The sequence below is a fragment of the Motacilla alba genome, chromosome 3 (assembly GCF_015832195.1).
Source record: "Motacilla alba alba isolate MOTALB_02 chromosome 3, Motacilla_alba_V1.0_pri, whole genome shotgun sequence".
NCBI lineage: Eukaryota > Metazoa > Chordata > Aves > Passeriformes > Motacillidae > Motacilla > Motacilla alba.
The window spans coordinates 93,648,872-93,676,858 of record NC_052018.1 but is presented as its reverse complement, the minus strand read 5'-3'; the positions used below and the strand labels follow the sequence as shown (position 1 = coordinate 93,676,858).

General features: G+C 41.7%; 1 protein-coding gene across 38 annotated transcripts in view; it reads left to right on the top strand.

The window, feature by feature from the left end:
- ESRRG (estrogen related receptor gamma) overlaps positions 1–27,987 on the top strand; it is a 389,887-nt gene that overhangs the window by 99,498 nt on the left and 262,402 nt on the right. The window contains exon 1 of one of the 38 annotated variants that reach the window (XM_038131554.1): positions 16,350–16,368. The exons of the other annotated variants lie outside the window; for them this stretch is intronic. The gene's annotated coding sequence lies outside the window, so the exon portion shown is untranslated. Of the gene's footprint in view, positions 1–16,349; positions 16,369–27,987 lie in introns of those variants that run through there. 38 annotated transcript variants of the gene reach the window in all.

Here is a 27,987-nt window from a genome sequence, read left to right as displayed (position 1 = left end):
GATGACTTTTAAATGTCCCTTCCAATCCAAACTAATCTATGAGTCTGTAATTCATGATTCACATTATGGTGACATGAGACATGTGTGAAATGGTCCCTCTCTGAGTGGATCTGTGGAAACACAAACCTATCTGACCAGTAATTGTCCCTGTTTCCAAAGGTTTATAGTTTCTTTCAGGCTCATGCTGATAAATAATGTTCCAGTGATTTCTTTGACATGAGAAAATACTCCTTGAGGCCATGTTACAGTTCTTATCAAACTTACTTGGCTTTTGCACTAACCACAGTTTTAATCACACCCTGCCAGCAGAGGAACTAGTAAGTGATGACCTTTGTTTTGATTTGGGGTTGGAGCAGGGGGAGAAGGAGCCAGCCTAAAATCTGATTGCCGAGGCTCATCCCTGCCAAACCGTGACCGCCCTGCATTCTCCCTGTGATGAGGGGAGTGTCAGAACCTGGGCCCCAGCTCCTCCAAGTGGGAGAGGGGCAAGCAAGGGTTTCTCAGCTGAGGCCCCCAGCTGCTGGCGACCACCCGAGGCCTCAGGGAAGGAGCCACAGCCCCGGGAGGAGGCTGAGCCTCTCCGCCCCGCTGCGATCACGCGCAAGAGAGCTCCGTGTTTTCGTAAAGCGGCATTTGCCCTTTCCAGCTGCTGGATGCCACAAAAGGTCACCCAAAACGATCTAAATGCATAGTTTCCCTGGTGTGAAGGATGAAGCAGGGAGCCTTTGAATGAAGGCAATGCTTTTTTTTTTTTTTTTTTTTTTTGTCCTGCAAGTGTTCCCTTTGCTGTTACAGTTCCTGCAGTCGAGTGCTGTCACTCGGGTTGGAATCAGCCTCCGCTTGCTTTCTGTCCGTGCCGCAGCCTCCAGCATGGTCAGACTCCTGCTCACAGCCCTGGAGGGACTCTCTCAGGTGTAAACTCTGAGTCTGACCAGGTGCAGACCCAGGAACCGAGACCTTGGTTTTTACACATCCCTGGAGTGTTGCAGAAACCCCAACCAACATGTGCCAAGGAGGAGGTTTTGTTCTGGTTTTGGCAGGGTGTGTTTGATTGGGGGTTAGCAGTGTCCTGAGCAGAAAACCACTGGAACCAAATCTCATTTGCCAGGATTGAAATATAACAACCAAGGCAGATCATCCTGTCTCATTGTTTTTATGTGTCCCTGAGTCTAAAGTCATTTTTAAAATGTGAGTGATGCAATTTCTTGCATCTTTCATTTAATATGCTGCTTGGTAAACAGTGTTTTAGATTAGTATATTTGTAATTTAAATGAAGACAATACATCAAGTCAAGTCAGAAAAGAAGGAAGAAGTTTAAAGAATGATTGATGCCCTCTTGAAAAAGAAAAAAACAAAGCGTAAGGAGAGGGGAGAGGTGAGATTTTTGAGGATCTATTGGGGTAAGGGAGAAACTGTTGTTCATGGGCAGAAATACACTGTTTTTAAAATCACAGTCAGCTCTAATAGCTGAATCTGTTTTCTTCAAGCGCACTAATAAATTCTGCCTAATTCATTTTTTATTCTCTCTTGGGGTCTGCTTGCAGATTTGCCTCAACAAAGGAAGCATCATGTTACTTCTTTTAAATAATTGATGGCTCTTGGTCCAAGCCAGCTTGAAGGAAATTCAAAAATAGGTACTGATTGAGTAAATACCCTGCATCCCCCTCTGCTCCCCCCGCCCCCATCCCTTATTTATTTTTGCAGCCTGGGTGACTGGCAGTTGCTGATGATGTCATTTGGGTACAACCAGCACTTAGCAGCTCTGATTTCATTTATGTATTTATTTATATTTAAGAAAAGGAGAAGCTGTTAATTGTAAACTGTCTGATGGAGCTAAGAGCTCTTAATAAATCATCAGCAGCCTTGTGCCATGACAACCAGGGATGGACCTTAACAGTTTGATGTTGGAATCGGTACCAAGAGAGGCACTGGGGAGACTTGTGTGTATCCCACTCCTCTTCACTAGGGATGTCCTCTTCTCAGGGCACCTCTGGGGCAGTGTTTTCCACAGTGGTAGTTGTTTGCAGGTTTTGGCATGCCATCTCTGAGAGTAGTGTTGTTTCCACAGAACAAGTAATTTTCCTGGACAGCATGGATTTGCCAAAGCTCTGTGATGTCATCTGTAAAAATACACCCTTTATAATTTACTTTTTAAATTATTCAAAAATCAGTGTGGTCCAAATTAACGAGAAAACCCAGCAATATTTTTCTCTTTTTTTGTCTTGGCTTTGAGAGGCAGGATGTTCTTACACCAAATATTGCTGCAGTAAAAACATTTTTGGTGTAAGATACTGCATAGGAGAAAACAGTGGCAGAGTTTACATCTAGTGAGTTTTACATTCATTTTGCAGTCCACATGGCTTCATGCCTCCCCAGTTTTGATAGTAGTGAGTTAAAAGACTGAAGAAAAGTTTCAGAAGGTGGCTTCCGGGTGAAATTGTTGTCCTTCTTAGGTTTTCTTTGTGAGATATGTCCATGTTTCATAATGTTAATTATGCAATGTTGAATAAGCGATGTTCAACTATAAAAGGGACTGATAGAAAAAAAAAAATAGGGAACTTTAATTTTTTTTCCAAGCGGGCAAGTCCTCCTGCAGGTCACATCTTGATACAGTATTTTAGTGCATGAAACCAGCACTCACCTAGTAAATTACATAAGGTCTTCTTGACCTTGCAGCCTTTATGTGGGCACACATGCCATTCAGCTAAACTACTCTAGTGTCCAATACCTTGGAGAAATTGCCAAGTGTTTCCTCTGATGCCATGCTTGTCACCCATGCTGGCCCGGCGTTCCTCGCTGCCCGCTAATGGCGCTCCGGCTGCGGAGCAGTTTGAGCGCCGACAGCCATCGTGGGATCAGGCAGGGCCTTCCCAGCTGGAAGAGCAGAGCACCATCAGGGGCATGTCCACATGAGTAGGTGCAGATGGACCACAGTGCACTGAACGTGGCTTGGCTCTGGTCTGGAAGCCATGGTGCTGCTTAGTGCAATGCTATCATCATCAGGCAAATACTCTTATTGTTTCTTATTATTAGTAGTGTTAGATCCGGAAGTTCCAGTATGAAGACTGATCTGTCAGGAATGTGCTGTGTATTTTGCATATTTATTGTTCTCCCTACTGTAAAGTGAGTATCATCTTCAGTAAAGTAAGCATTGTAAAGTAAGCATGGCAGATAATGTGATTTACAGAGAAAGCTTTCTTTGAGAAACGGAGTGATGGAGACAGGTCCGTGTATTTCTTCTCTTCCTCTCCAGAACTGAACCTCTGGGGTGTGTATGAGGGGGCAAATGAGGGGGCAACATGGAGATGGGAGATCGGTATTTCTGTGGCATAACAGTCAAGGCAGAAGGAAGGCAATGTAAGAATGAAACTTGAAACAATAGCATACAAAAATGCCTTCCAGAGTGAGGCATACAATTGCATATTTGGATACCTACAAAGTGCCCTGTACTCTGAGTAGTTCCTCTGACGAGTGCAGTACACAACGAGGTGTAGGGTCTTTTTCAAGTGGTCATGAGTGAGTGCTTACACATTTTTATCCAAGTGCCTGCAGTATTTGGAAACTTCTGTGTGGTGCAAAGTTTGCAAACAGGATTTAGAGATGCTCCAGTTGTCTCTTTATCTGCCAGAAGAACAGGTTAAGAACTACTTTGGTGATGGGAAAATCTTAAAACCTGCGCTAGCTCACTTTGGGTGTTAATACAGTCTTTAGCCATAGAGGGAAATCTAAGCCTTGTTGAAGGCGCAGCATACCAAGGTATATCTAATCGTGTGTGCTTGACTCTGTTACCTGGGAGCTTTTATTTAATGCAATAGCCAGGAAAATTGACCTCATGTTTTGTTTTTTTTTTCTTTTGGATTTGGATCCTGACTCACATCATCTACGTGTGTAAAGCTGGCAATTTACTGACTTATCAATGCAAAAAACACTTAGTTGGAAAAAAAGAGGAAAAATTTGTGATAAAAGCATTGTGCTTTGAAATATCAGCTTCATCAGAGGAGATGAGTGGGTTATTGGTGTAATAGGGACCCTTCTATCTGTGAACATAATGCCTTATAAAAAAATACCATGAGCCAAATTAGTAGCCAGTTTCTGAGAGCTGAACTCTCCAGTTCTAAATGCTACTGCAAGCATTCTGTTTAGGAAGGGAAGCTAAAAGCCTCTCAAGGGTACATTGAAAATGCTGATCCTGAATGTATAAATGGGCACGTTTTAATCCTTAAGTTATTAATTATTTCTCATGATTAATTGTAATTATTTTATTACTACTCCAGACCCTTGGATCAAATTGCACACTGAAGTTGGTAAGAGATTTGCTGAAGAATCTTTTGATTTGGTATGTTATCATTTTTATATTGGCTAGTGGACATTATCAGTTGCATTAAAGAGACCAACAGCTATCATGCCATCAAATTACAGGATATATTTGGGTTGCAGGCGTAACTCTATTTCTTTCAGTGTCATCAGATATAACTGTACATTTAATGCACAAAGGGAAGGGGAAATAATCCCTTCACCCACAAAGGCATAAATTAAATGTTACCCCACGCTAAAAAATGTAACCTTAAATGAACCTTATGTAAAGGAAAATTCAGTGCATGCTTTCAGTGTATATGCTCTGTGCAAGGGGATGGCAAGTACTTTCAGACTAGTCTGAATTATTGAGGATTTTCTAGCGGGAAAGCTGGGTACCCACCCCTCCCTCTCACCAGCTCTACCTTCCCAGTGCCTCTCTCCTCTCAAGTAACCAGAAAAATCTTTTTCTTCTGAACATACAGCTTGTAATATACATAAAAGCAGAGTTTGCTTTGATCCTGACAGCAAAACGTTTATTTTTAAACTGGAACTGGGCTGTTGTCCAGCAATGCTCTTTCCTTTGCATCATGCCCTGCGTTTCAGCTCTGCAGCCTGCCTGGGTGCAGCTGGACCTGCTGCAAGAGGGACCTGGTGTGATGGGTCCTGCTGAGCTTGCTCCCTCCCTCTCCCCCCATTCCTCCTTCTCCTCTCGTTTTGAAATTCAAATTGAATGCAATTTTCAGCTCATTTGAGCCAGAATATACTCTTGCTGAGCTTCAGTGGCTCTTAAATTCAAACTCGAAGGAGAAAACAGATATCATCTGTCACCGAGAGTGGGAAAGGGTGTCCTCCCCACATTTTATTCATGGGAGACAGGGCTTCACTGACTAATTCCAGTCTTTCTGACTAATCACTCACTGGCAAACTAATCAGCTAATCGATGTGACTGGTTTCTTGCAGTTTGGTCTCTTTTTGCAGGTTTTTAAAATTATTATTTGTCTAGCCTATTTAGTATTTATGTTTAAAGTCCTAGAAGTGTCCTAGGTGAAATGCCTGTGTCCACATTGGACTGTATCTGTTTCTGGCCTCATGGTCCCCATCACGGACTATTCCCTTTAAAGAACTACAGATGAAAATGCTTCGAATTGGACAAAGGGCAAAGGAGAGGCGAGGGATGGAAGATTTTCAAAAGAAGCTTAAAAATAGGAGCAGAGGGAGAAAAAGTGTTAAATCATTAGGTGTTGTTATATCAGCAGGTTTAGGACCAGGTATATGTACAGGATATAACCACAGCTACTTATTCTATAAAACCTGTTTCATATTAGCACGTAGCAATATCTTGTGAGTGACCTGGTAGGACTCCTGCTTAAAAGTAGCGAAGAAACAGACTGACTGTTTTTTCCTTACTGCTTTTTTTCTTTTTTCCCTAGTAATTTTTTTGAAATAGATAATGATTCTTGCAAAGAGGTCCAGGTCCTGCTTTTATTGTACTCCTTTACAAACTTCTCTTTCATTTGGTGAAAATAGCATTGGTTTGGAGATTGGCAACTACCTTCAAAGGGAAATGTTGCAAGAAAAAGCAATTTGGTAGGTGTAAGGGCAAAACTAAAGTACAATCTGTGCTAGCAGAGAAAATAGGTTGCTTAATCTAACAGCATGATAGCATTTTAATGCTGCTCTGAGCAACATCAGCTTGCCACTGGCAAAAATCCACAACCTGAATTTTTGTTGTAACAAAATCTACATGCCATAAAGGATGTCATAAATAGATGGGACATCTGCAAATGGTGAGAACATATTAAAGTCAGACTGGAAAGAATATCAAACACCATGCTGGTCCCTCAATTGTTTTATATGTTCTAAAGCCTTGATATATTACTAAACCTGGCTTAAGCTTGGAAACTGCTGTTCTGGAGGTTTCTTGGTGCCTGTTCCTTGTTCCTCATGCTGGGCAAGGGTTGGCGTACAATCAGGGCCCAATCTTACAAACAATTTTGTGTTTGGTGCACTAACATCACCCAAACTGAAATGAAACTCTGGGGCAATAAGCAGTTATTCCTTTGGTCACCTTATGTATTTCAGTTTAGTGTGTGGAAAAATAAAAAATGAAATAAAAAACCCTTTTTTGCTGTGGGCTGAACCAAAGCAGAGATTCTGCATGTGCAAGTCGGCTGGCTGGTTCAGGACAGATGCCTTGCACAGAAATGTGCTGTTATGGCAAAACTTGGGTATTTCATATTGGAGAGGCACTGACAAAAACCAGGGCTGAGGAAAGAGGTCACTCTTGGCATATGATCAGAGAAGCCCAAGCTCACCTTTGGGTCTGGGTCCCTTCATGACACAGGCAGTGTCGAGAGACCTGGATCTGGATCGCAGTGGAGTGACCGTAGAGAGGTGATAGGCACACGGCTGCCAGGGTGGCAGGAATTGATTTCCACTGGTCTTTGTGGTCATAAATGTTAGCCCTGATGCATTTACAGTTACTGAAGCAGGGGATTTTGGAATCTTTTTATAATTAGGCAATTAAATTCAGGTTAAGCCCTGTTTCAGGCACCTCAGTGCCTCCCTGAATCTTCCCCTTTGCCTCCAGTGGCTCTGTTAGACATTGACACTGACCTGCAAAGCTGGTACTACAAGTCCTTATAAAGAAATCTGATATTCCTATGGAAGTTATGATGATGTATGTAAATCAGCTGCCATATCCACACTGTCAGCTCTTCAGCTGAAAAAGAAGGGCAAATCATTTCGTTGGTAGCTGCTGAAACCGTCAGCTGCACTGTCATTAATACTCTCCCCTCTTTCCTGGAAACTCAATATGCCAGCTACCTGATGTACCCTTCCTCTTCCAAGAATACATCATTCCTTCAAATTCTTCTTGAACTGGGACCTCCCATCTGGCAGGTTATTGTTCTTCTGGCCCATTAGTTTTTCCTCCCATTCTTTTTCCATAGCCTCATGTGTTTTTAATAGAATTTTATCATGTGCTAATAACCAGAGTATCTAAGCTCTATCCATGAGTGTATAAAGTGATGTGTTCAACTGCTGTGATGCCTTTTTGTTTTCCACAAGTGTATAAAGTGATATGTTCAACTGCTGTGATGCCTTTTTGTTTTACCTCTTTCTTTGGGGAAAACAGTATGGGGTAAGACATTAGGTTTTGTTTTGAATTTTTGTATTGCTGTTAAATACACCTACACCATCATGACTCCCATCACCTTCTGCCTTTAAGGCATCCCCTGGACTGTCCTGTTTGGACTTTGGTGCTGCATCTGTTCCTCAGGGAACTGCCCAGATTTCTTTTGCTGCTCTCTGAGGAGAATGTCCATGTGGTGTCAATTCTCTGAAGCAGGTGTTCCCAGACCCTCTCCCTAGATGACATTGCTCAACTCCCTTGTTCTACACTCCCTACTCTCTCTTACTGCTTAACCCTGATGGTCCCAGAGATCTTCCATGATCCGTCCTCTTATCTATAATTCATCTTACAGGGGCCATGTGGCAGCTGAATCATTTGCACACAAACTTCATGTTGGGATTTGTATAATAGAAAGTATTTTGTTTTGCAGAAATACAAGAGCCATAGTAAGCCAGGTGATAAAAGAAGTGCCTTCCTCCTTGCTTGGGTGTCTCTCCTGGATCTCACCCCTCTCTGGTCTACCTTCCAGCCAAAAGCCATCTCTCTTGGTTTGTGCTTAGGCCATATGAAGCTTTCCATTCCAGAAAGATGCAAAAATGACTGTTGTCAACAGACATTGGCATCAATGGGATTTTTACCTAAGTCTCTGCAACTCACCTTTTTGTTGTAGCAGATGTTCCCATACAACTGCTTAAATGTCACAGTTGCACATGTAAGTTTTCCACATGACTAAGCTCTTGTGCACCTCAGGAATCCTATTAGAGATTTCCATATAAGAAATGACTGGATTGCAAGTCACAAAACTAAAATTGTTGTCCGATCCTACAAAAAAACCTGTTGGTGTGTCTGTGTGGGTTATGCCTATAAAGGTGTGTATCTACAGAAGGAGTTATGTTTGATGATATTTCCTCAATAGGAGATTACTTGCTGCTGTTCAGGGGTCATTGAGTGACCTGGAGATCACAGTTTCAGGTTAATAAACAAATGCTAACCAAACCAGGCGTGTTTGTGATATTGAACCTATAATCAGGTTTTTGCATTTTAATTTTGTATCTACTTTTAAAATATGTATATTAATCCTTCTGACTGGTTCTTTATCATTCTCTAGACCTTAAAGAAAAATTCTTTCTTTATAGTGCTTTAAGAAATTTAGTAGTGTAGGATCAGAACTCTTCTCTTTGAAATTATCTTTAAAACTGCTATTGACTTAACAGGATTAGTGATCATGTTAGGGAGCCTGAGAAAGTGGTCTCACAGCTCACACAATGTCTGATTCCTAAATAACAAACCTCGTCAAGTCAACTATTTCTGAATCACGTTTTGTTCCGTCCTGCCACAAGCCAGACTGGGACAACAAATTGTATCACCAAAGAGGCATGACATGAGCTGTGCGTGTATTTTCAGCAGCCTTTGTATTGCCATGGCAACAATAGTTTTAATTATGGAGAGCCAAAACAGTAAGTTGTAAATCAGATGGGGCTCACTTTTCCCTGTGGACAGAACTCTGATTAGCCACTGGAGAAAAGCTTTGTATCTTGGTTTTCCTTCTAGTCTGGATTTTATTCTCCGCTTCAGCAGCTGGCGTGTTGTGTTCAGCGTGTGAACTCGGAGAGGCTGCAGCCAGCTGGAGGACAGTGGCACTGAGGGAGATTAAGTGACCCTCCTGTCTCAGGGGCAGCCTGGCACCGTGCTGGTTTGGGTGTTTAGGGATGGCTCTCTCACTAAAGGACTGCTCTCGGCTTCCCCCTAAACCACTGGAGATCTGTGGATTTGGAAAGGGCTGGTGTGAAGTGATGTCTAATAATCGGCCTTGACAATGTTCAAGATTGTGCTTACGGGGACAAACAAGGACTCCAGCAGTACACATAAAAATTTGCAAAGCAGATCCACATCTACATCCAGCTGTGGGAAATAAATACAGATGCATGGTAAGATGCAGTGAAGGTCAGGAGTGGCTTTTTTCACATTGGCAAGGGTGTTGTTTAAGTCACTTCTCCTAAGGGACGGTGTAAGGGTAGTGACCAAAAGTGTGTATGTCACTCAGTAAATTCATAACAAGAGAGGATCATTGATGGAAATCAGTGTGTTTATATATATATATATATATATATATATATATATATATATATATATATATACAGTGATTTCCTATTTTAAATGCTGGGCCTTGGTGGTTATGGTAAGGCTTCTTCTGTGTTTGTGAACTTCCTGGCACTGTTTGAAGACTAGTGAGGTTGGAGAAGAGATGAAGCCCTGTAACTTTTGTGTGGATCTATTCTGATCCTCTGTGATTCCAAGCGTATGTCTTCATGATCATGGGTCTGAGGCACTGTCATCAGGAGATCATGGCCAGAGACATGATATCACAAAGAATGAGAATGGCAAGATCACACTGTTAACTAGAAATTCAGTTATTCAAATGTGGTTCCAGGATATAGGGGCTCAGTAAGCATGTTGGCTAATATTTAGACTTACTGGACCTGTAATCTCACTCCTTACAGTGTTACGACAGCTTTTTTTTACAACACACAACCCTGAGCAGGTAATTAACTGATGCTTTTATAGTTGATTCACTTGTACTTCTTGAAATTTAAGAAGTCCTGCCTCTAAGATTTTCATTTTGGAATTTGAGATCATAAATTAAGCCCTCTTATGAAAGAAAATAAAAAGTTTACTGTTGTTTTTAATAAGATTTTATGGTAAGTATGGCAACAGCAAGTCTGTCAGTCCCAGCTTTACTGCACGTGTAGCTCTGTGCTTTGAGACCCTTGAAATATCTGGTTTTAGGACATCAGCAGGGGGCTAATGAAAAGGCTTTGTTGATTTTAACGAATTGCAAGCCACTGTAGCCAAAATAAATATAATCTGCTTTTTGGATTAGTTGTCACACATGATTTTACCTACTAACAGTGATTAAAGAACCCTGGTGGACCAGAAGCATGGCTACTCTCTGATGACTCTTGCTAAAATAGCAATAAACAGAAGTAAATAAAGTGTTAGGGCATTAGTTATCTTTAATAAACACTGACACTGTATATAATGTTTGGGAAGAGGCTTCAAAAACCTCCATTGAGTACAGACTGTCGCTCTTTCTAGCGCAGAAAGCATTGACCATTTTAGATGTCTGGAAATTATGGCATGGCCAAGCTGTATTCTTGTACCACTGGGCTGCTGTCCCTCCTTGAGAGGTGCCGACCTGACTGCACACCTCATGGAGGCCTTCATCACTCAGCCATTTTCATCCAGCAGCAGACACCAGAAGCAAAGTTGAAAATATCCCAAACTAGAGGTATTATGACAGGAAGATGAAGGGAGTGTTAATTCCTTGTGTAATTCTGCAACCCCCGAACTGTTGTAATTCCATCCAGTTAATGAACGGAGGGCTGGTGCTGGTCTCTCTTACCTTCATCTGTGTAAGCTGATGAACAGAATTACTTGCCCCTGCTGACATCTTTTATCCCTGATATATTCCCAGTAATCAAGGGTGGGTGTGTTTCCTGATCCCCTTCACATTTGTTGTGAGAGGCAACAATTACACTTGATGGTATTATACTATTCCTTTGGACTCATTGTTGCTTTTAATCAGTGGAGAGAAGAAGCAAAACAAACGAAAACATGTTCCTTCTTCCAAGAGGGAATTATTGCTGCAGTACTGAATGTTGGCAATGATTTTAGGTTCTTTTGTAGGGGGGATAACACCTTCCTGAGAGTGGCAGAGAATTGAGAAATTTCCCAAAAGCAACAAGAAATATAGGGCTTTGGAAATTAAAAAAAAAAGTCAAGGGATAGCAAAACATTAGAAATATTAATTTAAGGAAAATCCTACCAAAATAGGGAGAGGGTATGAGCTTTCTAATGAGTCTTCAACTTGTATTCATATGTTCCTAATTGTACACCCCTGGAAGGCACATGGCGCAGCTCTACGAGGATTTTATCTTTTATATGACAGCTACAAAACTTCAAACTCTTCAAGTAAACATCCTCAGGCTTTTTAAGAATTGTATAACTCCTTTTTGATGAATGGAGTTAGATTCTTGGGTGGTGTTTTCGGTGAAGTTACAACCCATTTCTGGCTTCATAGTCTATGGAAAAAATGCTTTGATACTGTGCTTGGGAAGGGAGTACGACCCACCAAGGACCCATCCTTCTCTTGGCTGGCAGTCATTAGGAGTTTGGAGACTTGCCCGATGGTGTAATTCAAGTCTTGACTGCATCTCTTATTGGTTAAAAATAGGAGCCAACTCCAGCTCATCAGTTTTTGCTAAGAAACTATTGATTGTGATTAGCAAGCTTAAAAATAATTACCTTGTGTGTTCATTGCTATCTTTGGACATACTCTCATATTCCTACTGTTATAGAAAGTATTGAGCAGCACAATAGGACAATTTGATGACTAAGGTGTTACACTGAGTGGGCGGCAGAAGGGTATTGAGCACGTCTTAATTGTTCCATCTCCTGGGCATGGAACAAACACACAACTCCTACACAGGGAAGAAGAGCCACTGGTGTTGCTGGAAAATGCAAAGTGAGCTATCCCTCATGCCCATGTTCCCATGGGGGAAGGTGTATCCAGTCTTTCCCAGTTGCAGTCATCACTTTCACCATGTCTTTGGCAGAAGCCACAAGCCCACCCAGCAGCACAGGGGTAAAACAGTGGTTTGCTTAGCACCTGGGGAAGTAGGGGATGAGTTTCTCCGGGGTTTTAACACCTACTTTAAAACCCTGGTGGTGCTGATTCATACCTGGCTGTAGTTGACCCTGAATGACTGATTCGGTTAATGATAACTGAAAGCCTGTCTGCCTCTGGAAGGTGTTGTTCTGTAGCAGGGACAGTTTCAGCAAGCAGATAAATTTTACTTACTTAGAGCCCTGTGTACTCAAGTGAACCAGCATCCACTTCAGTCTGCTCAGGCCTGGGCCACCTGCTGAGAGTGTGAGAAGAGCTCCCTATACCTGTCAGACTCCTAATGCAGGTCAGTAGCCACTTCAGGGGGCCACCTTCTCCAGGCTTTAACTCTTCAACACCTCTGGAAAAGCTGATTTCTTGCTGTGTTGTTCCTCTCTGCTTAGAGAGCCAAGGAAGAATTGCTTCTCTATTTGATTTTGGTGTCAGAAGTTGGGTGGTAAGACTGCTGTATCTGGGTATATACATATATGCATATGTATTTTTTATGCCTATGGGATTGCTTTACCCTGTTCTTTAGGTTTCATATCCCCTATGAATGTGTTAGTAATTTCAAATCCATACCAGTCTGTGATGCTCAGTCTGAGTTTGCATTTTCAATTTCTATTTCTCGTGAAGGTTTTCTCTCGTATTGGTTTGGTGTGTGCCAGGTTTGCCCTTAGCAGGCACCTTGCAGGTGCATGGCAGATAATGTGGGTTAGAATGTCAATTAGGGGGTATTTTGCAACCAGGGCTGCTTGCTGCAGGGCTGTGCCTATGAAACATGGTCTCGTTGCACAACCAGCTAGTGATGTGTGGGGCAGGTTGCAAGCTCTTCAGGCCAGCTGCAAGTCACGTGAAACTGAGTGTGTTTGCCTGTCCAGGAGAGGGATTTATTCCAGCTTTTTGTGTGTTAGTGACAGTTTTTGAAATTCAGAGCTAGAATTTACCCACGGGGAGGGAGGAAAAATGACTTGGTGACTTAGTAAAGTATTTCCTGGTGCAATGGTCTTCAGGTCAGCATGGGTGGGAGAGATGAGTGCTGGGTCACACCAGAGTGACTTCCTCATGTTGATTTTGGATTTTCTGATTTATGTTGCTTCAAGAACATAAAAAGAATGAACAACAAGGCTTTGGTACAGTAGTAAGGGAAACTGTGGGCATGTTTTCTCTGGTGTGTGTCAGAGGAGGAGATGCAGATGGACTGCAGCTGCAGCTCTGGGAAAGCAGGGCTGGAGCAGGAGCCCTGAGGGCTGGCTGAGGAACTGGGAACCTGGTGAGGAAGGTGCAGCTCTTTTCCTCTCACTGTTCTACAAGGGATGTCACAACAGCCCCAAGGAAGGTCTGGGCTATATGGACAGAGAGCAGGTGATGGTTTGGGGAAAAAATTCACTGACAGGAGTTTCTGACAGCAGCTTTATGCACTCAAGGTATTGTCATATGCTTTTTAAGACTTTCTAAGTGACTCTAAATCTATGTACTGCAGTAATTTCTCTCTAAATATCTGTGTAAACTCTCAATAGACTCGTACACGTAAGCTATGTATTCCAAACAATTTGCTTCAAAAATATTTGGCCTGACTGAGAAAAATATTGTTGGAAGAGCTATTTCTTTCCCCTGCTGTTTAAAGGGGCTTAGACTTGAATCCTTAAATTCAGCATCCTTTATTAGCATGATTCCAGGATTCTCAAGGATTTATATAAGAGCTTGAAACATTTAAAATGTTTGTCACATTTGAAACCAAATGCTACAACTTTAAAATTTGATGTATTGGGCTGTACCAGAGCTAGAAGAGAATGTTGTATTGCTTTTCTGTGTTTTGAGTACCGTCTCCTTCACCCAGGACACTGCAACATATTTTTTCGTGTCTGGCTGTCTCAGATACTTACGTGGCTGCAGCTACTGCAGTTTCTGAATGTTTCACAACACTTTGGGGAGAATATTATTACCTTACACATATCACCGGCTCATGAATACTGAGTGGCACAGATGAACTTTGACAAGGTGTTTGGTATCTTTTTTTGGAAAGAAGGGCAGTGTTTTAGAGCAAGTTTACTAACATATAATGAGCAACTGCAGATTTTGCACATCAGCAGGGAATGCTGGGCTGAAGCCCATCAGGTCTGGGCCCTGGAGAAGCTGAGCTGGTCACAAGTCCCACATTTACTTATTTGCCATGTGAATATAACTGTTATACAGCTTATTGGCTATACGAGCAACTTGTGATCTTACACAGTTATATTTAACACTTTTCTTGTCAGAAGCAGTGAGAAACATGGAGAAATACTTCTGCTTCTATGTAAGCTGATGGCTTCGAGTCAACTACAGCTACTAGCCTGGCAATAATTTGAATTTTTGCAAACACATGGAAAGAGTAAAGTAGAAGATATGGGGAAAAGAAAATAATCATCACCAGGGACATTTCTTTAGAATAATTTTATTAAAAGTTCATGTTTGAAGTGATGTAATCCTTTTCATTCTCTGTATTTAATTGTCCTTCTGAAGCTTGGCATAGCTATTCTGATGTGCAGCAAAAATATTACATCAAAGGTGAACGTTTGAATCCTGGCTGAAAAATAAAACAGGGCGGGGGGAGAACCCCCAAATGACTAAGAGTTCTTGAAAGTACAATATAAAAGAAAATAATAATTTCTCTCCCCTGACAAATAGTTCAAAAAGTAGCCAACAGTTTGGATCTGGTATGTCACATTGCATACAAATGAAGAAACTGTCACCATCAGTTTCCTTTGAAACCTTTTGATCTTATCTTCTGTAGTAAAGGGCATGTGACTTGATCAGGGCTTCTCTTCTCTGATACATAGTCAGAGTCCTGATCTACTGAAATATCTGTGACAGATTTCTCCACTCAGTTGATATTTCTTTTTTTCCCTTTCCCTTCAGTCTTTGTCTGGGGCGAATATGATTTACCCTTCCCTCTCCATCCAGGAAAGCATGTTTCCTAATTTGGCAATTTCCAGTTAATCCTGTATATTATGTCTTAGTCAGAAGTAGTCTTACACCTTTCTTTCTACTTGCCAGGCTGGCTTGTTTTTCTAGTAAGAACAGGAAAGTGGAATTATGATCTTTTGTAAAGACACATTAGACACTCAGTTCTTCTGAAAAGTCGTGGGACATGTGTTCTGGCAATTAATAAAGGATTGGTTTATTACAGAATACCTTTGAATGGAGGATTTGAATATGCATAGTGGGTAGTATCAGGGGACAGCAGTGAAAGGAAAAGCTTTCTAAAGACCTTTAAAACTTAACAAGCACAGTTTTTGTGAGGTATTTGTATTTTTAAAGCAAGCTATTATAGCTAAAGTGCTTTTCTTGATAAATGTTTTGGTACGGAACTAGTGAAGTCAAGGAAAATTTTCCCAAAGGACTAACCTTTGCTACAGTGACAATTGATGGCAAAGCTATTTTTGACTTCTCTGTGATGGGACTGCTCTATGAGGGAGAGTTGAAATGAGAACTAAGCCCCAGGAGGTCTTGCTGGGCTCCTCCTTGCAGGGAAAAGGCCAGAACAAAATATCCTAGGGTCCATGTGTTGTCACTGCTGGGGCTTGCTGCCCAGTTCCTGGTGCAGGACACCCTTCCTGGTGGTGGTCACAGGGTGGTTTCTGCCCATGCTGGGGCCCCAGGAACAAGTTTGCAATATTTGTGCAGTTTGCAGCAGACAGAAAGTTTGAGTGTGTGTTTGTTTTTTTTTTTGTTTTGTTTTGTTTTGTTTTGTTTTGTTTTTGTTTTTGTGGTTTTTTCCCTGTGGAAAGTAAGCAGTGATTGAGGTGTCCAGGAATTCTTTCTACCCAAACTTGCTAATTAGAAAAAATGCTGGTGTTGCTGAGTTGAAATCAGTGTTTAAATGGGTGAAGGTTACTGGGCAGTGTTTGCACAGGAGGTCAGGCTGGGTGATCTGGCTAAGCCTGCAGCCAACTCCACCCTGGAGCATGAGGTGCAGCCTTGCAAATGGGGAGTTCTCAAAGAGAAACCCAAAGATTTCCAAGCTCATAGGAGCAACCGTGGGCTGCCTGCTGGCCGGAGCAGGCTCTGCTCCATTTGGTTTTCTGCTCGGCTTCTTTTGTTGGCGTGTCCCTGTTAGGAGTAAGAAGCTGAGAGAGACTGGAAGCAAGACTGCAGCATGCCAGCTCGTCTGGGAGGTGCAGCTGGGTAAAGTGCAGCAGCAAATCCTTTGCAGTGCTGGTACTGAGAGCTGTTTCAGAGAGCGATTTTGTTCTCCGGTCGTTTTAACGCCACACACAGATGCATTTGCCTGGTGAGTGTCCCTCTGCCTGCTGAGGTGGCTTGTGTCACTGTCCCTCAGAGCTAGGAAGAGGTGGCTGTTGGGCTGCTTGTACAGACAGGTCTCTTTTGGAGTGTTTGTGTAAAAATCTAGGAGAACCAAAATATGTGGGACTGGTCCAGCAGCATGTTCTCTTTTTGCTGAAGACCTCAGACCTTAGTTCCTGGTTTAGCAGAGTAGGAGAGCATGTCAGGACATCTTGCTGGGCCCCAAATATGTGCTTAGGAGGGTTTGCTTCTGGGCTAGCAGGGAAAGCTAGCAAAGCTGACTTGACTTTTTCATCTGAAGTATTTGGCTCTTCTCATGTCTGGGCTTTTTCCTCTCCTGTTGTCTGTTGTGTGATGAGTAAGATCTGGTATTCAGAAGTGGTGCCTGAAGAGTGATGGGTTAGGTTGCTGAGTGGAGCTGAAGGTCCTAACAGTTGAGATCTTGGAATGCAAATAGCATCCAAAAATGGTTTCGCCTTTTATCCATTAACACAAACACAGGTCAGATGTTTAACTACCAACATGGGTGAAAAATCAGTCTTCCTGATGCTCCACAGGACTACCAGTTCAGTATATTCTGGATGCTTCAGCTCTGGATTTTGAAAGGCCAGGGACAGAAGCAGCAGGAGGTTACTCCCCTCTGCAGATTTTTGCAGCCTCTCCAGCATCCTTTGTCTGGGATAGGCAGCACCTCATTGGCCAGCTGCCAAGCAAGGAGACCTGCTGGTGGTGCTGAGGGCTGGAAGGAAACCTCAGATGTGGCTGGAGATAAACAGGCTGCCACTGAGACCCTCACTGGTAAGAGAAGGATGGTGAGAACCTGACAGACTCCCTGTTTCCCCATCAAGGAGTGAGGATGTGGGGGAATGTGATGCTTAGCACTCAGCGCCAGGGCTTAAGAGATCCAGAAAACCACCCATTTGCTTTCACGGCTTATTCTGCAATCAGCATAATTTCTCAGGAGGAGAGGATTTTACTGTGGAACAGAAGGTTGGGGAATGGAGTGTTTGTAAAGGGAAAAGTCATTCTGTTTATGGGCTGGGAGTCAAAGACCTTTTTGGATGTGATCACCTCTATCTGTCTGCTTTGCATATAGGAGGCAAGTTGTTGGACAGTTTAAAACGTTGGCTATTTTATAATAATACTAAAACAGTTTAAATATTTTCCCAGCTCTTGGAGGATGCAATTTTTCTTTGATAGGCCATTATGTATGCAAGACCAATTGGTAAACTGCAAAGTACTGTTCTGTAATTATTCTCCCCTGTAGCTTTAATGAGGAGATCTGTGCAGTTTGATGGGAGAATATACTCTGCCGACAGCTACATCGAAAATCAAGACAGGTGTAATCTGCTTACTGTAGTCTGTGAATCCTCACCATGTGGCTATGTTATCTCTAGTGCATGTTTATAGAAAGATGCTTGTAAAAGGATTTAATTTAATGGAATAATGGTAACTGACACTATGAAAATGAAGGGGCTCAAATAATATGGTGAGCAGAGTGGTATAAACACTAAAGTAGATGATTAAAGAAGTGGTGTACTACGTCACTGAGTTATGTGAAAGGAAATGCAAATCAAGCCATGGTATGGACTAAAAGAAAGCATTCTCTGTTACTAACCCAGTCTTAGAACAGACTTTGGGGTGCATGTGGCAATATCTGGTCAGTTGTGCAGATGTGCATGGCTGTCACTAAAGCTCTGCACAGTCCCATTTCCAGGACCTAAGTCTGAAAAGCAGGATATCTTTTAGAAGGCAGATACTCTGTTGAGCTGTAGCCAAGAGCTGCAGCTTTCTCTCAGGTGGAAGAGAAGTTGTGTGATGAAAGGGCAAGTTCAAGCTTTGTTTAGGAATCTACTCTGTGGTGGGGAAGCTTTGAGACTCTCACATGTGATGGGTCTCTGTTTCCTTACCTGCACAGTAACGATAACAATAAACTATTACTAGAAAAGCAACCCAAATAACTTACTATTTTGAAGCTCATTGCAAACAAAAACAAACAAAAAAAACCAACAAAAAAACCCAAAACCAAAACATCTTGCTAGCAGCAATTGCACAGGATGCTTAATTTGGAAAGATAAAATTACTTAGGCAGAATTGTGAATCTAGCTCTTCTTTTCAGAGGCTGGAAGCAATGATACCGGGTCACTCTCTGTGGGTGTGATTTATTAGTTATCAGTCATTCTTAATCACTAGATACTGACATATATCTAACACACTGGAGAGTTTAATATCGGAAAGAATACTTACCATGATTTTTCTCAGAAGTCCATTTTTAAGTGCTGGGGGAGATAATGTGTTGCCATCACTTTGGTATTGTGTTTCATATCCTGTGTGACTGTCCTTGAACATGGAGGATGAGCGCACAAAGGGTGGCAAAAAGTTGTTAGCCAGAGCTGTGCTAAGTGTGGCCATCCTCCTCACTGAATTGCTTGAAAGCCGTTGGCTTGTAGAACTCACGTGTCATGACACATAGGGTGTTGTTTTTTTTTTTTTTTATAGTTTAATCTTTTTTGTGGTAAGACAAATGAATCTGATGTGTTAATCATACCAAGGATAGTCGAAGTGCATGATTGGACATACTATGCTACTGCATCAAGCAGAATGTTTAAAAAATACTGAGAAGCTCTTCTGCTGGAGAAGGATGGGGATTGGATGGAGTTGGGCATTGCTGTTAATTATTCTTATTATGCTGATCTTGCTCAGATTTTTGACTCTGGTGATTGCACTGATAAAGGAGCAGCCTTGATTTCTGCACATATGTTACAGTTACTTGTAAAACTGGGCTCACAGATTGCTCTGAAGCTTTTACTGTTCCTGCAGAACATTTTGGTAGTTCCAGCAGTTTGATCACAAATGCAGCATCTCTCTCCTAATGCTGTGCAGATTGATAAAACAGTTGCCGAGCTGGAGTCCCTAAAGAAATTATTAATTATCTGGTTAATGTGCATCAGGCTGTGGGAGTGTGAGATTAATCACCAGTGCTGGGATGAGTTGCTGAAGTGGATTTTGGTTTTTCGTCTCCTGTCACTCGGTAATGGCTTTTCCTTCCTTCACCATCAGGTGAACAGGTGCAGAGGTGCTGTATTTTCATTTTCCTGTAGTCGGGAACAGCCGGTGACCAGGAAATGCCTCTTTCTCAGTCCTGCTGCATGAGCAGTTTACAACATGAAGCACTACCTGCTTCGGATGTTCCAGCTGCAGGAGATGCTCCTATAGCACAGGACTGACCTGAGCCTTTGCAGATAAACACATTCAAACACGTGTGCCTGGGGAGGAATGCCAGGGAGGAGTGCTGGGCTGAGCTGGGTCTGGCTCTCCCCAGGTCTCAAAGGGGTTGACTTATATTTGGAAGTGGAATTGCAACTTGACTCCTTTTTTGAGTGTATTTATATTACCTGGAATTTTTCAGTAAATGAACATTCAGCATGTCTCCTTTGTTTAATATAAGAAAAGAAAAATGCGCTCATTTATTGCAAAGATACAGAAGAAGGTGGTTGTAACTCAGTCTTTAATTGTACCATCCTTAAAGCCAATGGGTTGCATTAATATTCAGATACAGGAGAAGGAGTTGGAGTCCTTTCCAGTGGTGGTGGATCAGGGCATTGAGGTGCAACACTGCAAGCACTTGTCCTGCCCTGTTAACCATCAGCAGCTGCCTCAGAAATGGTTCGTTGAGGCCCTAATGTTCTTCCAAAGCTCCCTACTGTTTTACACACACTTGCACCACACACTGTACTGGTGGTTAAAAAAAAAGAAATAATTTGTCTTTTAAATCTGACAGTTGTGTTGCTGTGTTAGTCTTGTACACAAAGACATTAACAACTCTGCCCCAAGGCCTTTAGTTTTAGTGACTACTCATGAGGAGAGAATGGAAGGTGAGATGGAAGGGAGCTAAACACCTAAAGCAGAGATGGTCTAAACTATGAAGCGTCTCTAGTTAAGAAGAGAAGAAGCTGCAGACAACACTATAACAATCAATCTTCTAATATGTGCTGAGGAACAGAAGTGGAGTTTGAACCCCTCTCTGTTTATAATGTCTAGGCATTTGGATTGCTTTATCACTTCTAACCATGAGTATTTTTTCTCCCTGAAGAAATCCTGTAAATAACCACAGCCAATGAAACTGAGTTGCACAGCACTTGAGATTGAAGATTTGTTTTTAACCTTCTACTTAACTGTGTTATAACAAGTGTTTGGGTTTCTTTTTCTGTCGACTGGGGGCTTTTTTTTGTGTGAACATGTAGGTATTGGCTCTAATCAGTGTTTGGGGTTTGTTTCTTCTTGGCTAAAGCAGTGGTGGTTTTTGTCCCTGGTGAAGTGAAAATTTTTGATTGTGTTGCCACTTCAAGCAGGCAGAGATGTACTTGTATTTGAGATTGCATTGCACTTATCCATTCTTGGGTTTTGCTCTCCTTGCTGTGCTCTCCTAAATCCCTCTTCAGCTAAAGATGTTACCTCAGGAGGAGAAGAGATAGGTGTGCAGTTTTCAGAAAATTTGCTTTTTATAATAGCTATGTGCTCCACTCTGGAATCCCTGAACAGCCCGTGATGGCATAAACATCCGTTTTTTTGACAAGCTATGGTATAACTTCACATTAAATGTAGATGACCCATTTGTGTTTGAAACCCCCTAACCAGCAAGTCAGCATGGCAGCAGTGGGGCTTTAAATGTTAAGTAGTCTTCAGGGCTTCAGGCTGAGTATTTGCACTGGAATTGTTTGGGTTTCTGCTCCTTGCAGAGCTTCCTGAGATTGTTGTGATAACTAAAATCAAGTTTACTTTGTTAAGCTCAGCGGTTCCCAGAACTGAAGAGATAACAGGGGGAAAAGAAGACCTTTAGGAGACAAGAAGTAAATTTCTGTCTGTATGGGGATGCAGGGCACTGTCTTTGTATGACTTTTTGATTATGATGTGCCCATTTATTTAGGCATGGTTGTGTGCCCATGCATGTAGGGGTACTTGCCCACAGTGATGTACAAATGCAATGCAAAAGAAATGTAAAACTTGGGAAATATAACAAGTACAAAGGCAGTACCTTGCCAGCCTCTTCTGTAGCTCTGGATCTCTGGTGCTTAGAAATAAGTGAAATAGCAGATTTTCAGATGAGTAAATTGTGCAGATTCATGCCTAATTTACACGTGTGATCACCTTGACTGCTTGTACAAATCAGGTAATTGTGCATGCAAATAGCTAATTAACAAAATTAGCTGATCTGCTGATGCAGTCTCGGGATCTGTAAGTGTATACTAGCCATGCAGTTGTCATATATCTACAAACCAGTTGTATAAAGAAAATATAAGCCCTCATAACTTAGCAGCTGTGAGGAGTTGCTTATTTTTTAGTATCACTGGTTTTGGGGTGGAAGTGTCTGATGGGGATCACAACAATTATTGCAGTTGGGGATCTAAAATCACTGAGGTTTAGTAGAAAAAATTAGTAGAAAAATTTAACTTCAAAGTGGAAAGTCAGTGTTGCTGCTGATGCACATTCCCAGTGCTGCAGCCCATGGCAGACTAGCTGGTCTGATGGCTCGAAGTGCCCTTTCCGTAAGTTGTTCCATAATTTGGCCCTATGGCTTCATGAAAATACCTGTGAACAAAGCTTGCTAAATGCCTACTAATTACCATTCTTAAATATATAAAATATTACACATTTTAAAGCTGCCTACCTCCTTCCACCTTGGTAGAAAAGAATTTACTCAAAAAAGGTTTAAAGGACAAGTCTTCTGGTTTTGTTTATTTGTCTTAGTCTCTTCCTTTGCATATTTGTCTGCTAGGCAAAAATACCCAGGCAAGTTTAAACATGCAAATTGTCAAAGTTTTGGAACTGTGTCTGTGGACACCAAATTTGAGTGCAGGGAATTCAGAGGTCTTTCTCCCATCTCTGTTTCTGTTACTTTTATAGCTGTTGTGGGGTGGACAGACAGCCTTTGTCATAGTAATTATTTATAATTTCAAACCAAACATAATGTCAACTTGCAGTCAGTTCCTACAAATAATTTAACATCAAGATTTGAGGCTTCACATTGAGTGTGCACAAAAGTAACAGCAAAATCTTCTGAAGGCAGGTATTTCTTGAACTATCTCTTTAAAAATGTCTCCTAGTTATAAAATAGAAAAATAAAAACCTGTGTATTATATTTGTGACCTATGTAGGACTTCATTTGCTCTCTGAATTTCCTTTCTTAGAAGTGTGGTTTTATTTTAAAACAAAGATGAAATATGCCGTTAGCGCATAATGGACCAGGATTCAAATCCTAAGAAAAGTTTTGTGTCCAAGACCACAGCACTGTATGTCTTTCATAGTTCTCACATGGATGTTTGTAGTCTGTAGCATTTTCCTTAGTGGGAGACTTCAAAAGGAGCACCTTGTTATGTTCTCAAGAGTAACATTCATTTCCTTAAAACCTGCTCTGTGAAGGGAATTAAATGTGGCTGGAATATGTCTTTAGAAAAACTGCTATGAAATATTTTACTGTCATCTAGGTGGGCTCCAGACAAAGAACCAAGGGACTTCAGTGTAAAATACAGTGTGCAGAAAACCAGCCTGTTTCTGGTAGAGCCGCATCCATCTAGTGGTTGTTGGGTGCAGAGTCAGGAAACAAGAGTGCCAGCCCTGGTGTGGTCACCAAGTCTTTCCTCTGAGGGTCAGTCTGCTTCTAAGCATGTACAGCAAAAACACTCAAACACAGACAGAAAGTGTACTTCAAAAAAATATTTTTTTTAAAAGCAAAGTAGTGGAGACTTCTACATTTTTTGTCTGCAAACAACACTGAAGAAGTTTAAAACCCCATATAGCCTCCTTTATCAAGCTGTGTACCGGTGGGAATTACACACCCCCTTTCAAAAAAAGCCAAAGCAAAGCCAAAAAACACTAAATCCCAAGCAAATATCACCACCACCCCACCCCAAGAAAAATACCAAAATCCAGAGAAAAAAACTTCCAAACCAACCAACCAAATAAAGTTAAGATTTGAATGCTAGTTAGCATTCTGATACCTGAGAGCACATGCAGCCCACAGCTTGCTCTTATCAGCTTGTGTGTCCCAGCCCTGGGAACAGGAGGCAAGGCCTTGCTAGAGTGTACATGGGCTCCTTCCCCCCTTCCAGTGCGTGCTTTGCAACTTAAAGATGCAAAATTCATTGAGTGACAAATGATGATTAGTGAGGAGCTGAGGCCTATCTGCTGTGAAAATGAGCTGGGGAGGATGACTTCATTCCTGGTGGTGTCAAGACTTTCACCTTGCTGCCCTTTAAAGGAACAGTGGCAACTATTCCTTTAATTTTATTCACAAATTTGTTTCAACAAAAGCAACAGGTTTTATGACTTTTATAACTTATTATTTCTCAATTAATCCTAAAATGTAAAAAAATATCTGGCTGTAAAAGTCTTTTCCATCATCTATTAGCCAAATTTTCCTGGCTGTACTGGTGACCTGGAGTTGAAAACTAATGGGAAATGAGAAGAAAGCAACAATAAAAATATGCAGTCTGGTTTTAAATGCTAAGCATAATGAGACTAAGGGAGAAACAGAACTGAAATAAACTGAAAATAAGAAAAGCAAAGCTATGTAGACCTTCATGTTGGGACAGCATAAATCCTTCTTTCTCTGGGAAGCAGAACTGCTTGCAGAACTGAGGCTGAAGGCTGTAACATCTCAAGTGTCTCATAGGTGTGTGGTGCTTTTCCTTCTTGGATTTGGCTGTGGGCTGGCTGTACAGTGCCAGTCAGAAAATGAAGAAGCCATTTACTGAACTGTTTAGAATTGGGAAGGGCAGAGGAGATACTTGACTATGGTGATGACGTTTATGCTTTTGGTTGGTTGAAATCCTGTTAACATCCATTAATACAGGCTTAAAGCCTTCTCTGAAACTTTTGGAATTACCTGTCTTTCTGTTATTTAAGAGACAGTTCTTTTTCTTTGGATCATTGATACCCTATTGAATTCAGTGGGAGAACTTATACCTGTGATGGGATAAAGTTTCCAATCCCTGCTTTACTTCCTTAAGGACTAAAGGAAAAGACAGGCTTTAGGTGATCTTTTTAAAGATCTTTTTAAGGAAAGGATGCATATGCCAAGTGGTGAGGTGGCATCATACAAGTTCATATTATTTTTTCTCCAGTTACTCATAGACACTAAAAAAAAGGCACTGAAAATGCAGTGCTGATGCAAGTGCCAAATTGCTGCCATATGCAGATGAATTATCTCCTTGCCCTTTCCTGTCAAAGGCCTTAGTGCCAGCCGGTGACATGGCTGATTGCCTTTGCCTGATGAAGGGACATTTGAGGGAACAGCCGATGGCTGAACTTCTTTAAAATGGAATTGATGATTGTAGTGGAGGAACCTGTCCTAAGAGTTGGTACCCACATTTTATCTAAAAATATGTGCCCACAGTCATCATTCCCTCTAGCCTTCATTTCACAAGCCTGCTTGAAATCTCTCACATTGCGAGGTCTGCAAAGCATCACCATTATCTCCAGGTGATCAGAAAATTATATTCCCTTCAGGTAAAAGATGGCCTCTTCCTGGATAGTTGCACCTTTGTCTTGCAGCCCGGAGCCACTTGGTGTCCCTGGATCTGCAGACAGTAGCACCCAGGCTGGTCTCTTGTACTGTTTGTAGGAGTGTTGGCTCCAGCAGAGTAAGTCTCTGTGAGCATCCTCGTGCTGGCTTCCAGGCAGTTTGTAATCCTGAATGTTTATCTTTCAATTTCTTTGTGGCTGGACCTTGCTTGGGTATTTTTATTAAAGTCCTGTGACAAAAACATGACAAGTGGCTTTGTTCCTCTAGCGCAATGGAACTCTGCAATAACAGTGCCAGCATTTTACCCCCAAAAGAATCTTCAAGTGGAGTCACAGACAGCTATTTAATGAGTTTAGTGACTGTTCCTCTTGGTCATTTCAGGGGTTTTTGGTTCTATCAACTGAAATCTGTCAAAATGCAGTGCTCTACAGCCAGTGCAGAGTAGGTCTGTGTTCCAGGTAGGATTTTCTTGTGGGATAGTCCAAAATGGTTAGGTGGACTTCTCCCCAACTTCCCAGTCATGTGTCTGGTCCCATGCACTAAGCGCATGTTTAACTTCATTCTTGTCTCTCTATCACAACCACAGGGTCTCTGTTTACAGCACAAACAAAATGCTGCTCGAGTTGTTCCCTTTGTGGAGGGGATGAGAGAAGAAGCAACATGTGAGAGATGATAATGTTTCCTTGGTGTGGTGGTGCTGGTGACTCTGTGGTGATACCCCCTAGCACTTCTTGATCCCTGTTTCCTTGAAATGTAGGCTGTTACACCCTTCTGAAAGCAAAGGAATCATGCCCTGGAAGAGACAAAGAAAAAAGAATGGTGCTTTGTCCTGCAGTGCCTTTGTTTACAGAGTTTATCCAGGACCTCAAAGCAACACTAAACAGAAACTCAGTACACAGTGACTTACCTTTCCCAAGGAATCAACAAGCATATTGCATTGACATTTAAGTTTTGAGGTCTTTCTATATCCCTGGTGCAGGAATGAAGCTCCCAGATCAGCTGCTGCTGGTGATGAGACGTAGATGCTTTCTAAGGGATAACTTGGTTTATCTCCTTTGACACTTTTCTGATATCTCTTGATCATTAAGGTCTGGATTAAGTGGAAAAAACATTGCTTGCACAGATGTTATGTAGCTTATGCCTCAGATCTTTTATGAGAAGAGTTTGGGTGCTTAACGTCTCCTAATTCAAAAAGAAAAATCAAAGTCTTGTGTACAGCTTACTTCTGTCAGGTGCTAAGATGAGGGTTAGGTGAGCACATTACAAAAACCTGGATATTTGAAAGTCACATTTCCAGTTGCATTTAAGGAATCGTAGATAAAACACATTAAAAAGAAAAGGGCTGTTTGGGGCCAAGTTTGCATTTCCCAAGTGGGCTTAGTGAAATTTAAGGTGTACTCCTCTGCACCACTCTTTGGAAAGTAGTCATCTATATTTTCTTTCCCATTAACTTGCATTGTGACATATTTTGTGAAGTATTGCTGTGTATCAGGATCTTGCTGTATGTTCATTGCTGGCTTTGGGAAGAAAGTGTTCTCCAGTAGCGGCACCAGCAGCTTTGCACAGATGAGAAAAGGCAGCAGATATTGGAAGAGTATCGTAAAGTAAGTCTCTATTTATTTGTCTTCCTCCTCAAAAATACTGCTTTTCATACCATTTGTATGGGTTTTCAATATTTGGTTCCCAGTCCCTACTCTGGTGAAATTGTAGCTATTGTTTATAATCAGTAAGTTAATGGCTTTGACTCTGAGTCTGTAGCGATGTAGAAATCAAACATTCCCGTCTTTCAGCCTGATGATGCTTCACGAGAACACAGCAGGCATTTCTGGGGCTCCTCAAGCTCAGGGAGGCTGCTGTGTCACTTCACTGGGATAGTGGAAATACTGTGGTAATGTTGTAAGACCTGTTCTAGGGACTGATGAGTTTAACAGCCCGATGCACCCTAACCAGGGCAGCCCTTTATTTGTCCTGGTTTGCTCTTCTTCAGCACTTTTCATCTGAGGATTACGAAAAGTGGACTTCATCCTGTGAAGCTGTTACTGTAACCGTTTATGGAGGGAGAACTGAGACTCCAATAAATGTGACTTTCCAAAGGTTAGCTCTCGTGCCAGGAGCACAAACAAGGACCTGTGCATCCGTTTCCTGAGCTCTAACTTTTTTGTCCTACATTTTCTTTAATGAGGTGGGAGGAAACCCGTTTCTACACAGGGTCTAGCACAACTTAGGTAAGCAAGGATCATGTGAATTGTCAAGTGAGAGCTTCTGCTGGTGCTCCACAGAGGGATAGATTGGTTGAGAACTTTGTGGGCTGCTTCACTAAAGACAAATAACTGTATGAAATTTGATTTGCTGAGAAATTTTCTTCCTAGGAGAATGCAGAATCTCAGCATAAGTAGATCTGCAAGCTAATGATGTAAAAATAGCTTGGATAATAAAAATCTGGTAAATAGAGGTATGGTAGCAATTGGGATGTATGGGAGAGATAGGCTAAACTGATCTGACTTTATTATGAGGAATTTATTCTCTCACAGAGCTCCTCTGCTTTAACTCAGTCAGTGCTGTGTCACTTTTAGCTGAAGCAGAATACTTTCTGCAGAATTCTAAAGTCATCTCCTGTAAAACAACACAAAAAACTGTTCAGCTGCAAACTTGAGCTCACCAGAATAATCCAAATTTGTTTTGAAGGACTTCAGGGATATATTTCCTTCTGAAGATTCCCATTCTTCTGTATTTTCTTTGCCAAGTGAGTAATTAGTTGCTCCTTGATTATTGCTTATCACTTTATACTTTCTCATGGAGACAGCAAGGGACTGTGAGGCTGTTAATAGCTATGCTCAGATCACCTTTCCTTCTCAAGCATGGTTTTATTAGCTTAAAAATAACAGTGGGAGTGAAATGCTTTTAAGTTCTTTTATTTATTGGGTTTTTTTACTGGAATCCTGAGTGCTTTCCAGTGACCACCAGAAGTGCATAGTCTCATTTTTCTTCCCTTGAATCGCTACACCCCAACGCTGTTGATCAACAGCATTGGGCACAAGAGCTTGACCTAGGCAGTCTTAGTGTGAGATGAAGAAGAGACTT